The 13,373-nt window shown below is 34.7% G+C and overlaps 1 protein-coding gene across 10 annotated transcripts in view; it reads right to left on the bottom strand.

Annotated features, from left to right (window-relative positions):
• The window catches only part of Pde8 (phosphodiesterase 8), a 279,303-nt gene extending 266,243 nt beyond the window's left edge, over positions 1-13,060 (bottom strand). For 2 of the 10 annotated variants that reach the window (XM_073955378.1, XM_073955388.1), the window contains exons 1-2: positions 12,083-12,737; positions 10,566-10,968 (exon numbers count right to left, since the gene is read on the bottom strand). The gene's annotated coding sequence lies outside the window, so the exon portion shown is untranslated. Of the gene's footprint in view, positions 1-10,565; positions 10,969-11,495; positions 12,738-12,764 lie in introns of those variants that run through there. The other 8 variants (XM_073955384.1, XM_073955383.1, XM_073955386.1 and 5 more) reach the window with 8 other exon arrangements.
• Between the last annotated feature and the right edge of the window lie 313 nt (positions 13,061-13,373).

The raw sequence follows: 13,373 nt of genomic DNA, 5'->3' as shown, positions 1-13,373 counted from the left end.
CGGCATAAAAATCTTGAAGTGGCATGTATCTTTCAAAAATAATGTTGTCTTTTATAGCAAGCAAATTTGCATGATGTTTATCAATTTTTTTGTACTCTTGTTCTGTATCAGAGATAGTGTATAGATCTGACATCTTAGAGAAATAATATCCCGCAACATCCACCTGAAGGTTTGCTATAATTTCTTCGAATACCGTCTATCCCATGCTGGCATTGACAAAGTTTTTTGAACACCATAGTTCAAAAACACACAAATGTGAAAACACACATTCATACTGTTATCCTAAAAACATCATTTTATATAAAATAAGATTGAAACAAAAAGCAAAACAATAACACCGATTGCTTGAAAACACCCAAAAACACTATACTAAACATTTACAAAACTCCGAGTATACTCAGTATAATGAAAACTGAATACCGCTCGGCAAATTTCGGCAGACGAGATAATTTTTTCCTAATTCTGGACACTTCCACGAACATTTAAATAAAAATAACGTGAGGATCCGCGAGGATCCAAGGTACTAAAAGTCTATTTCTTTTCACAATATTTAATAAAACAAGTAAGCAAAGACTATAGTCGGACGGGGCCGACTATGTGATACCCTACACCACTTCCCCTGCAAATTAGCTTTCAGCAAATCAAAATTCATTTATGGAACAAATAAACTTATTGTAAGAAATAACTTTGTGGATTCTGCCACCTTATCATATCAAGCTTAAATAAAAATATAATAATTGTTCCACAAACAACATTACTGAGGGGTATTTTCCCACCGTTTGAAGTTACCTGGCTGGGAAATCGATCAAAGGTGGCGAAATACCCCTTAGTAATGTTGACGACATTTCCTGAGTATTTCTGCCATGAAGAACTTCTCTACAAGTGGTGTCTGAGGGCACGCCGTACAAAAAACTTTAACGGTAGCGACACCGAGTACATTTTGAAAAAAAAAGTAGAATGAAGCATAGGGTCGCTGAAATATATCGCACCTGTTCAACTAAAAGGTAGTAACTCAAACTTTTCTATTTTTCAGTAGAGACAAAAACTGTTGTTACATAAATAGTAGTATGGAAAGTGAAATACCGGTATTTTTGACGAAAGAATAGACAAAGAAATGACAGATTTTTATAGTGGGTAGGGTAATTCATTTTCTTAATAAAAAGTTAAAATTTTAAGTTACTTCCCTTCTGTTGAACAAGTGCGATATGTATAAAAAATCCAATTGGACAATTAATACGCCTGGGCTCCACGTAATTCGCAATAATGCAAAAACTGGGAATTTCTCTGTCTTGATAGAGACAATTATAGCATGGGAGGAAAATGTGGTTCACTACAGAAAACCCACTTTATATTAGGCAGTAGCCCCGTTAACTACCAAACTCATTATTGCAATTTGTATCTGTGGAAAGGTCAGTCGTTCCTTTTTCATAGGCCACTTTGGCGGTATATGCCCTCCAGAAATTAAAATATGGACCAAATATAAAATGTTTATATTTTTCATATAAAAGTAATGGACCATTTCACCCGCTTAATAATATCAGATCATCATCTAAAATTGTAGGCACCTTCTTCGACCTAAAGTCTTACCTCGTGCAAAATTTCGTGACTACTGAATTATAATTGCGACCTCTAGCGTGTTTATTATTACACTACAAACAAATAAGGCTGTAGCTCTGTTATCTTATCATGAACACCAACGCAATTGGCATCAATAGAAAGGTCAAAAGTTTATTTTCCAAGTGTAGCTTACTTACCCGGAATATGTCTTCCAAGAATAAAGATATAAGCTGTACATTAATAATTTTCACACAAAAGTTGTGGCCCATTTAACCCTCTAAATATTATCTGATCATCATCTCAAATTGCAAGCTTCTTTTTCGTCATATACCCTTAATTTATTTAAAATTTCGGGACTATTATTGCGACCTACAGAGCCGCAACAAAATTGGATAAATATTATGTTTTTGGTCCATTTCACCCGCTAAATATTTCACGATCATCACCAATAAAAATAGGGTCTGAACCCGACCTCCATACAAAATTTTGCGATGATCGGTCCATAATTGCGGCCTGGAGTTTGATTACAAATTATAATGGACAGACGGACGGACACACATCTCAAAATCGCTTTATCTCGTCGAGATATGATGATTGGTATACCACATTGGGGGTCTCCGACGAATATTTCGCTGTGTTACATGAATTTCTACCAAAACAAACTTATAATACCCTTTCCACATAGTGGTGTAGGGTATAAAAACACTCACAAAAATACATTTCAAAAGAGATAAATTTTACTACAAAATAAAGATACAACTTTATGATGTTATCAATTAAAAACAATAACAATACCATCAACTTTAACTTCCATTTCTTACTATAGTAAGAATCACGTTTTTGCGATATCACTTGTAACTTGTCACTATGTTAAATTTCAATGTCTCAATTTCTTCAAATGGAAATGCTCACTTCTGTGGCTCTCTTTAGCTGGTACCGTTAGAAGTTGTAAAAAGAAAGCCGGAATACCAAAATTTGATGTGTCTACGATAGTTTTGAATATTTACAATCATAATTTGTAGACATCGATTTTTGTATTTTTGTCGCGGGCTTGGACCACAGTGCAGTGTGTCTAAAACACTAGACAGACGGCAGCATTAATTTGCATTAAGATCTGCAATCATTTTACCCTGACAGGCGACAGTTTCCGCATTTACGAAACAGCTGATTGTTGGTAAACAACTGTGTTACTGTTGTTTGTACTGCAATTTTTTGTTTGTAATATCCTCTCCTTGTGTCTCAGAGCATATTTATGGCTCTCTTTCACAGTATTGGCATATTGAAATACAAAAATTCAGTATAAATCCAGTTGGATTTTGTGCAATAAGAATGTGGATAATGCACGAATTAATTTGAATTAAGGCAGTTAATGCAAATTAACGCTGTCGTTTATCTAGGGTACATAGAATGTGAGGCTCTATGTAGAATTGCAGTTCTATATTTTCCCTCAATACCAATTCGTACCATATTTAGTACTTTGCATACACCAGTAGTACGAATTTACAAATCAATCTAATTATCTCATCCCAACACACCAACAGTGACATGTTCTATAATTCAGACCAATACCTTCTCCTTGGTACTAGTACTATTTAATACTTTTCATACACTTTAGTACGCATTTCTGAAGTCACCTCCTTATCTCAACCCTACACACAAACCGTGACCCAAATTTCATAATTCCAGATCTATCTCTTCTTGCAGAAGCAAGCAAATACAGAATTCAAGTTAATTTACCATTAAGTACATTCCTATGTTTATCGTACAAATTTATAAAACCATCTCCATATCTCAACCCTACACAACACCAGTGCCATAAATCCCAATTTCAGAGTTTCAGCTCGTACACCTGGCACCAAATTTAATAACAAATAAAAAACAAGTATGAACGGCGTTAACTTCGGCCGGGCCGATCTTGTTATACCCTCCACCACAAGTTGTATTGAAGTAAAATGGAATAATTAGTTTCCTTTCGTGTATGAAGAAGACTTAATACTAAATTTCAATTTAGCAATTTCGGTAAAACAATGTGAGGCACCGTTCTATGGGGGCTATTTCAAAACGTCGATCTATACCGACAAATTTCTGACGGAAAGTTTTTAGACGCAAAGAAGACTAAATACCAAATTTCCTATATTTCGGTAAGAGAATGTGGCTAAAACTTAAAAAATACCGAAAATCAAGAAGTACGCTTCTATGGGGATATAGAATGACGTGGACCTATTCTGATAATACTCTTCTGGAATATTTTATAACTCTTGGAAGACTAAATAACGAATTTCAGCCATTTCGGTGGGATATTGACGTCACAATCTTCAGTATTACGAAAATCGGGAGGTACCGTTTTAAGGGGGCTATATCGAAACGTGAACCTATACCGACGAATTTTAGTCGGAAATGGGGCAATATGAAAGCGTGGACCTGTAAAGACAAATTTCTGGCGAACAGTTTTATATCACATTGAAGACTAAATACCAAATTTCAGCCATTTTGGTGGAATATTGAAGCCACAACCCTCAAAATACGAAAAATCGGGAGGTATCTTTCCATGGGGGCTATATGAAGGCGTGGACCATATGGTGGAGGGTATAAAAACAAATTTCAAATGGAATAATTCGAAAAATTCGTATACGATCACAACAAAACAGATAGTATTTGGCCATATACTTGGAGGTCTAGAATTTATCATGAAGACACTAGCCCAAAATCTCGGATGTTACCATTTTTGATATATAATATGATATACCCATGACATGTCTTGAAGACGTAATTATGGTTTAAAGTACTCGAAATGCGCATTTTTTACAAAGTCCGACATGGGTCTTCTATATTTCCCCACGTATATTCAAGATGAATATAGCAAAACCTGTATAGATCGATCACACGTCATCTTCTTAACAAACTCATGTTTAACAAGTTAGAAAGTATCAGTCAGCTGTGCTGACGGAGATATATCCTCAGCCACTTACCAAAAAAAAAAAAAAAAAAAAAAAAAAAAAACAAAACCAAACACAATAATAATGCCGTATATGAAATGTATTGATTTTGTATCACGAGTTTGCTTTAAAATCTTTATGTACCGTAATGTGGGCCTACACCAAATCATTGACATAAGGGCCGAAATATTAAATTACGTTAAACTAAGTTTGAAAGAAATTTTTGAAAAAGTTTTAGAGCTATTTGCACAATAGCCATTTTAGTATGTGCGGGCAAGGTGTTGGAATTTTTGGGCCAATATCTCAGGAAGTATTGACCTACTCCGGAAAAAATGTAGCGTTGTAAATGAGGCTGCTAGATCAACCTACTGAAAAAAAGAATCAAAACGATGCGAGAGGAGCTCTTAAACTTCACATTATCCGAATTGGACACCATTTTACAGAAACATTTTGAACTTTTGTAGGGGAGGTACCCGAAAAAGTGGACCAACGTGGCTAAGTTTATAGACCTATACCCAAAGAAGTACTCAAAGAATACTCCATGGGCAACATGACACTAGTGTATGAGCAACGAGATAGTATTCAAAACTCATAATAGAATTATAGAACTCGTGATTTTACGTCGTTGAATGTATATCTCATGAGTGTGCTCCGTACAGGATCCTAGTTATTGGCGTCTGAAGGCCAAAATTTGATGCGTGAATTTTCTTTAAAAAAATATTTTTTGCGTGTTAAATTTACAAGTGTCATTCAATTTTCTTTGAATTTAGTTTTCTTATGCGATGGATCTAATGAGCCCATCCGCGTTCAAATCCATCCAATAAAACGGTGGATATAGATACCTTGAAAATAGGAAAATCGACAAAAATATATTTTACATATATATGGAATCCATTATGTGGAGGCACATCCGCGGTTCTTGAAGAATCTATTTGAAATAGGTATATATGCACATATTTTTGATAGGTGCTACTGAAATCGGATGCGCATCACTTTAAGGTTTTTTGCATTGTATGATGCAACTGTCGACACACTTTGGCCGCTGAGTAAGACATCGAAATATGCATAAATATTGAAAGGGAACGATTTGCTTTATACAAAAGCGGATACGCATCAACTGAACTAATTCGCGAATAACAGACTTTTTAATTTTCATATTTTTTGAATGATTATATGTTGAAAATTTCTCTTAATTTCCTATCCTTATAATTTATAAGCAGTAAGCATTTAAGCTTTTGCGATGGTAAACCATATTTCTTGATGAAGTTTTAGCAATATACATTAACTATTGTATGGGATTTTAGCGAAATAGCTGGAGAACTCCCAAATATGTTTTCCTAATTTTTCTAATTGAACCAAAAAATATATTTGGAATAATATTTTAACAATACGTTTTTAATCTTTTGTCGTTGCTATAATATGCAATTTATATACCCAATCTCTATAAATTCATAATTTTCTATCTCTATAAATTTTCATAATTTTCATTTTCTAGATTCTGTAGATATTTTTATTTTATTTTTTAGATGTTTGCACGGATTATGGGGCAGGATAATTTGGATTTACTTCAAGATTTTTTTATTATTTGTTGATTTTTCGCGAAAATAAAAATAAATTTTATAAATATTTAAACATCTACGCTTTTAGCGACTTATGCATAAATGTTCTCATAAAAATAAATAAGACATTTTTAAATATTTTTTCTTTCAATGAGAATAAAAAACACTATAACTTTTGCGCGCATCGGCCTTTTTTTGTGAAAGCGAAGGGATTTGAAACCATTTTTTGTTAACCTCTGTACCAAAAATCGTAGATGTGCTCGCAAAAAAATGAATTTTTATACCCTACACCAATATGTGGAAAGGGTATTATAAGTTTGTTTTGGTAAAAATTCATGTAACATCGCGAAATATTCGTCGGAGACCCCCAATGTGGTATACCAATCTTCATATCTCGGCGATATAAAGCGATTTTGAGATGTGTGTTCGTCGTTCCGTCCGTCCGTGTGTCCGTCTGTTCATTAAAAATTGTAATCAAACTCCAGGCCGCAATTATGGACCGATCGTCACGAAATTTGGCATGGTGGTCGGATTCACATCAGAATAGATCGCTATTTTAATTGGTGATGATCGTGAAATATTTAGCGGATGAAATGGACCAAAAACATAATTTTTATCCGATTTTGTTGCTGCTCTGTAGGTCGCAATAATAGTCCGATCGCATCGAAATGTTAAACAAGGTATGAGAATATGACAAAGAAGAAGCTTGCAGTGTGGGATGGCGATCAGATAATATTTAGATGGTTAAATGGACAACAACTTTTGTGTGAAAATTGTGAAAAATTTTAATATACAGCTTTTATCTTTATTCCTGGAGAAACATTCCTGGCAAGTAAGCTATACTTGGAAGAGGGACGCTTGACCTTTCTATTGATGTCAATTGTGTTGGTGTACATGATAAGATGACAGAGTTACAGCCTCATATATCCTGTTATTTTTTTAGTGTAATCAACAATCACGAAATTTTGCACGAGGTAAGAATTTAGGTCGAAGTAGTTGCTTACAATTTTGGATGATGACCGGATAATATTTAGCGGGTAAAATGGACCATAACTTTTGTATGAAAAATGCAAAAAAACATTTTTTGGTCTATATTTTATTTCCAGGAGGACATATACCGGCAAAGTAGACTACATATGAAAATAGATCTACTGATCTTCGTGTCTGCTATATAACGGGCCTACTGCTTAATATAGTGGGTTTTGTGTAGAGAACCATATTTGTCCATTCCCATTATTGCAAATTACATGGTGCCCTATCGTATTAATTGTCCAATTAGATTTTTATACATACATTGCAGCATGGGTCGCTTTGCCACCTTTTTTCAAAACGATTCCCCAGCCAGACAAATATCCTTCAGTAAGGTTTGCGACATTTTCTGAATATTTCAGCCATGTGAAACTTCTCTACAAGTGGTGTCTTAGAAGACGCCGTTCGGACTCGGATATAAGCTGTGGATCCCATATCATTGAGCGAATATGAATCGGGGTACACTCACTCATTGATATGAGAGAAGTCTCCCTTGTCCCTTCTAGGATATTTGTGAAACAATTATTATATTATTATTTAAGCTTGGTGTGATACGGTCCCAGAATGCACAAAGTTACTTCTTACAATAAGTTTATTTGTTCCATAAAGAAATGTTGATATATGGAATGCTAATTCCCAGGGGTGAAGGTGTAGGGTATCACATGTTCGGCCCCGTCCGACTATAGCCTTGTCTTACTTGTTTTTAAATGAAATTGCAAAAGAAATGTTGTTTTTACCATATACCCTTTCTAGCCTAAAGGCTGAGGGTATAAAAACGCCGAAAAAATATTTCTGGTGGCCAAGGATAACGAAAATCTGGGTAAAAATCGTAAAATATCGTCCTGGGCTATATCTCGAAAACAAGAGCTGGTAGAGAAAAACTGCTTCCGTATTTGAAAATAACTAGACATTACATTACGACATTACCGTACTCATAACTAAGAAAGTAGTGAAGTAAGTAGTTTTACATCGATACATTACTATGTAATGTGTTACATAATGGTTAACAGATCCGAATTTTTGCAGAGTTAGCACCGTTAATTTGTAAATATACCTACTTTACATTATCGCGTTTCTTAACTTTTCGTTTTATGGAGTTAATCGAATTGTGCACTATGCACCTCATTTTTAGTATCTAATGGATTTTTAAGCTAATACCATTAATTTGTATACCCTACACCGCTACACGGTTTTGGCCCAATAGTTTGTAAAATATCGGGATAATGGTCTTAGACCTAAACTTATACATATGTATATACCAAAATGAATGTCTCGACGAGCTGAGTCGATCTGGCTATCTGTGCCCTTCGTCCATCTAAACCTTGTAATCACGCTAAAGGTTGCAATTTTGATCGGATTCGGTGATCCAAATAAGCAAAAAATCTTTTGTGGAGAAAAAGTCAACGTTTGGTTGTCAGAAATAATTGGTGTATGGGGGTGAATATTGTGAAATGACTGGTTTTGTGGGTCGAAAACGGCAAAGTGCAAAAATGGGTTTAAATAACTATTTTTCGGTTTATACTGTCGTATAAGACTATTTTATGCGGAGGGCCATGTACTTTTATGGATTTTCAGGATTTTTTAAGAAACACGGGAATGACAGTATTCCCACTGAAATTAAATTTTTTCCTCTGCATTTAAAAAAATTTTTTTTGAGGGTGCAATGTTGTATTTTATGGTATGTTTAATAATTCTATAATCGATTTATTAAATAATTATCATAGATTGAATAATCTCAAATTTATATTGAAAAATGTCATTCTCATGTTCCCTTGATATTACCGTGGTTAGAAAATACCCACAGTAATGAGCACACGGTAATGATGGAAACATGACATGATGGATTTAAAATCTTAATTTTTTTTTATAAAATATAAAATAATTTAAAAAAATTAACATATGTACCTATACCATCAATTTAAAAAAATATAATATAAATAACGGAAAAAATACTCGCCACGGGAACATGCACAAAAAACACTTCAACAGTTCTCAAACAACTGACTACATTTTTCACTTCTGTCGTTTATCTTTAAAACTAACGGGAAATGTCGTTACATTGACAGATTACATATAAACAAAAACCGGTTTAAAACATTTTTTTTTTCTTAATAAACACATTGGCCCACGGGAATGACAAACAAAATTGGGACACGACTAGAATGCCTCAAAATCATAATTTAAAAAATAAAATTATATTTATGAATTTAAAATAGACGTTGTTCATTCTTCTAGAATAACACGGCGTACTTCATTTATATAATATATTTTGAAACATTGATGAATATCAGTGTTTTTGAACACAAACGACTGGGGACACGCCACTGTAAAGAGTATTTGCACCTTGCGACCATTTTTTTTCATATAAATATGTAGAATATTTTATTTTGATTTTCGAGCGTCGTTAAAGGACATTTTGTTGTACTTATTCGGTTTCTAAGAATTAAACTTTTTTCAATATGTTTAACCCTAAATGCGTCGGGACACAAAAGCAAGTATTTTCGCTATATTCACCCATGTATATTATTATTATAGGTACATAGGGTCCAAAATACCAAAAATCGGTCAAATATGCTATTGGTACTATATCCGATTTTCAACATTTTTTGTATAAATCGTTTTTTTAGCCAAAATAATGAACGTTTTTTCAACGATTGGACCATAATTGCGGCATTTAATGAATTTTCGTGAAAATTCACCTTTGGCCCCATATAAATTACTATAGAGACTAAGATCGATAGGTTGGCACGGGTTAACCTCAACCGATCGCCATAAAATTTCATATATACGGTTTTTGGATCAAATAGAAAATATTTAGGGGGTAGGAAATCCAAAAAGGAATTTTGTTTTTTGGGGTCATCCTAATGTACATTTATGAAAAATATATGGATTTCGAGAGTGCTGTAAATTTTTTGATTTGGTTAGCCCTATGTCATCTGACATAAAAGCCAGGGTGGCTCGTAACTTTAGTATCTCCCTAAAAAATGTTTACCCATGAAAAGCTTACATGAAGAAATACCTGAATAAATAGTCAGGAGATTTTTCTAAGTATTTAAGAAAAATGTGATATGTATGTACCTTTGTTGAAATACGCGTTATTTTCTGAGAATTTTTTCCCTTAATAATATACATATGTATAATTCTTAGTAAATTCCGTTAGGTTTTGACATAACATGACTTTCAGAACTTTATTCTAAAAATACAATAGATTTAGACCAGATATAGAACGAATCATGCGAATTTTACAACGTAAAACCAACAAACCAACGGATTTTGCCCACATATAGGCGCCATCTGTACGTAAATGACGGAGTAAATGAGAAATTTCTTTTAATATTTCTTCTATATAAAATATGGAATTAATAAAGATTTTATTCATTGTCCTAATATTAAACAAAACCTTGCGAACACTTCCTTAGAGAGCAGGTAAAACAACAATTTTGCTGATCTCCAATTCAAGTGACATAGAAAATTTTGAACTTACCAGCAAGTCTCATTTAGTCCATCTGCTTTCTTTATTCACCAACGTCGGAATTCTCTTGAGTTTGAGGTTTTGATCTTTATGTTCACATCCAAATTCAGCACCGTCTGCAGGCTGTAGTCAGCTGTCTGTAATCCAATTAATTTTAATGGCGGGAAGGAGATGATTTTTGTAAATGATCTCCAATTTGCAATTTGACAGACTTAAAGAAGAGCGCCGGCCCGTTAGTGATTTGATGCTGCGATGCTGACCTGTTGATATGATCTCTTCTTTTATTGTTTTGTTTTGTTACTTCTTTGCTCTTTTCTTTAATGGCACTCTAAAGCTCTCTTTCTCTCTCCGTCTTTCTTGAGCTTGTTTTTATTTATTTTGATTTATTTTTATTATTAAATTAACACATTTTTTACTTTTTATTTATAAAGAATTTTGACGACGACATTAATAGCAACACCAACAACAACCCCACAAAGTAAATAATAGTAATAATAAAATAACACATAACACATTTATTATTTTAATACGAAAAACAACGACAAAATCGACCAAGAACTGAACGCTAAGCAACAGTAGCGACCGACCGTCACAGCTACAGCGACAACAAACAAACGACATTTACAATATGTAACTCTACTGTCTGATAGTCTTCGCCAAGTTGCACAACAAGCTAAGACAAAGCTACATACATGTGCATATGTAAGTATGTATGCATATCAACATCTTCCGAATACTTATCTCCATATAAATATATCTAGGAGTATAGATTTGTCGTGTGTTTATACATCAAATTTGATGAAAGCGTACGTTAATACATTTGTATGTTTATAGGGTGTACGTTCGTAGTAAATCATATACATACGTCTCGCCCTCCGCCCGCTTCTAACTTAGTTTCATAGCTTCTGATACGAGTTCGTTATTAACTCTGTTGATACTTACATTCCGATACACACACATTAATTAATAGATACTTGCGGACGTACTGAAAGATAAATATACATCCCAGTGTACATATTTACGTGCACACAAGGTAATCCCAGCAATCTATTCGTACGTCTGTGCGTGTCTAAATTCACCCTCTTCCAATGTGCATACTTGGATGACATTAACTTTATTCTGCCGTCTACGTAGTGGTTGTATGTACATAATATGTATGTATGTGTCACCGTCGTATCGATGAACGATGGATGGATGGGTGGATGATTTGATAGACTGACTGTTAGATATATGACCGTCCATCCGTCTGTCAGTTTACAGTACTTATTTCTAAACAGTATCTGTTTGTTTATTTTGGTCTCAAAAGAGAACTTCACTTGAGAAGATAGATGGATGGCATGTATTCTCTCGCGATAGGCGACCTCGGCGGATTTGTACCAATTTTGCTTGCAGATACAAAAGTATTTATGTATGTAAGAACGTATTTGTATGCCGCGTAATTAACTGTTGTAAATAGCTTTAGGCGCTTTAGGCCATGTATCGCCATGTATCTGTTGAGTGACGGCCGGCAGGCTGTTGCTTCGCCTTACGGTGACTTTATTGTTGGCATTCTTCTTTGGTTAAGTTTTGCTTTAAATCGTGAAACAGTGACACTTAATTATTATTTTTATTAACTTTTTGTTCATACACTTTCCGGTGTATTTGTTTTTGTTTTCTTCTTTTTCTTTATTGGAGTATTACTCTTATTGTTGTGTCAAGTTTTATTAATGCGCGAGAGAATACGCGTTCGACAATAGCCTGCGAGTGTTTATACGTTTGTGTACTGTAATCATAATATTTAGAATCAACAGATTCTACTTGCGTGAGCCCCAACTGTCCCAACTGTTGGTTGTGCTGCGACCGAGTGCTAAACGACGGCTGCGACGACGATACTACGATGAAAACGTTTGCGGCAGTAACTACGACGATACGTGACGTGAAGGTGGAGAAACATGAATAAATAGTGTGTGTATCTCTGTGTACAACAACGAAAAGAAAGCAATACCGACGCGAGAACAATACATAATCTAAGTCAGTGGTCGTATTGGGGCCAACAGAGTTAAGTTAGTGTCATGAAGAGCTATTGACAACTACTGAACGACTGGCTCTGTCGATTTAGACGATGCAACTAATTTAACGACTAATCGAATGGAATGAGCGAACACGTCAAACATCGTTGTTGGACCGCATCGCACTAAACTAAAACTGAAGAAAACGCAAAGTAAGACATACTGAGGCTGGCATGTCGTCGCTCGTCAGTAGCAGAGAAAACAAAACAACAATAACCTTGCAGAGGTATTTTGCTTTGTCTCCAACTCGAATACAACGAAACGTACTTAAAGCTCTGGATGGAGACTGGTTTAACAGTGGTTATTTACGAACTATGTGTGGCGAACTAAGGTGCTGTGCTCTAATGCTGGACACTTTGATTATATTTTCGTTTTGCACTCTGGCCCGTTAGAATCATTATCCGAGCAACATGCGTATACACGTATCTGTTGATTCTGTCGAAACGTAACTGAAACACTGGCATAACAAACAGCACAATGTGTTTAAGGGTGAAAATTAAAAGGTGGGACATGTGCAGGTCCCAGCTAAACTCACATCTGTGCTCCACATTAATGGGATGTGTATCTGCTGCTGCCGCCTCTACTGCTTGTTGCACATTTGGTATCTTAACATTGTACACATTGTTTGGAGAGATGCTAACAAAGAATGTGAATAATATATACTCTCTCTCAGCAGTCAGTGTTGCCAGTGTTTTTCTGTGTCGGTTGTCCCCAGGAAAAAAAATCTCCAAGTACATGTATATTGGCATATATAACAATGAGATGCAGTGAA

Source organism: Musca autumnalis, unplaced genomic scaffold (genome assembly GCF_047663935.1).
Source record: "Musca autumnalis isolate F117 unplaced genomic scaffold, ASM4766393v1 scaffold_5, whole genome shotgun sequence".
NCBI lineage: Eukaryota > Metazoa > Arthropoda > Insecta > Diptera > Muscidae > Musca > Musca autumnalis.
Note: the sequence above shows the minus strand (reverse complement) of the source record. Positions and strands in the feature narration are given on the sequence as shown.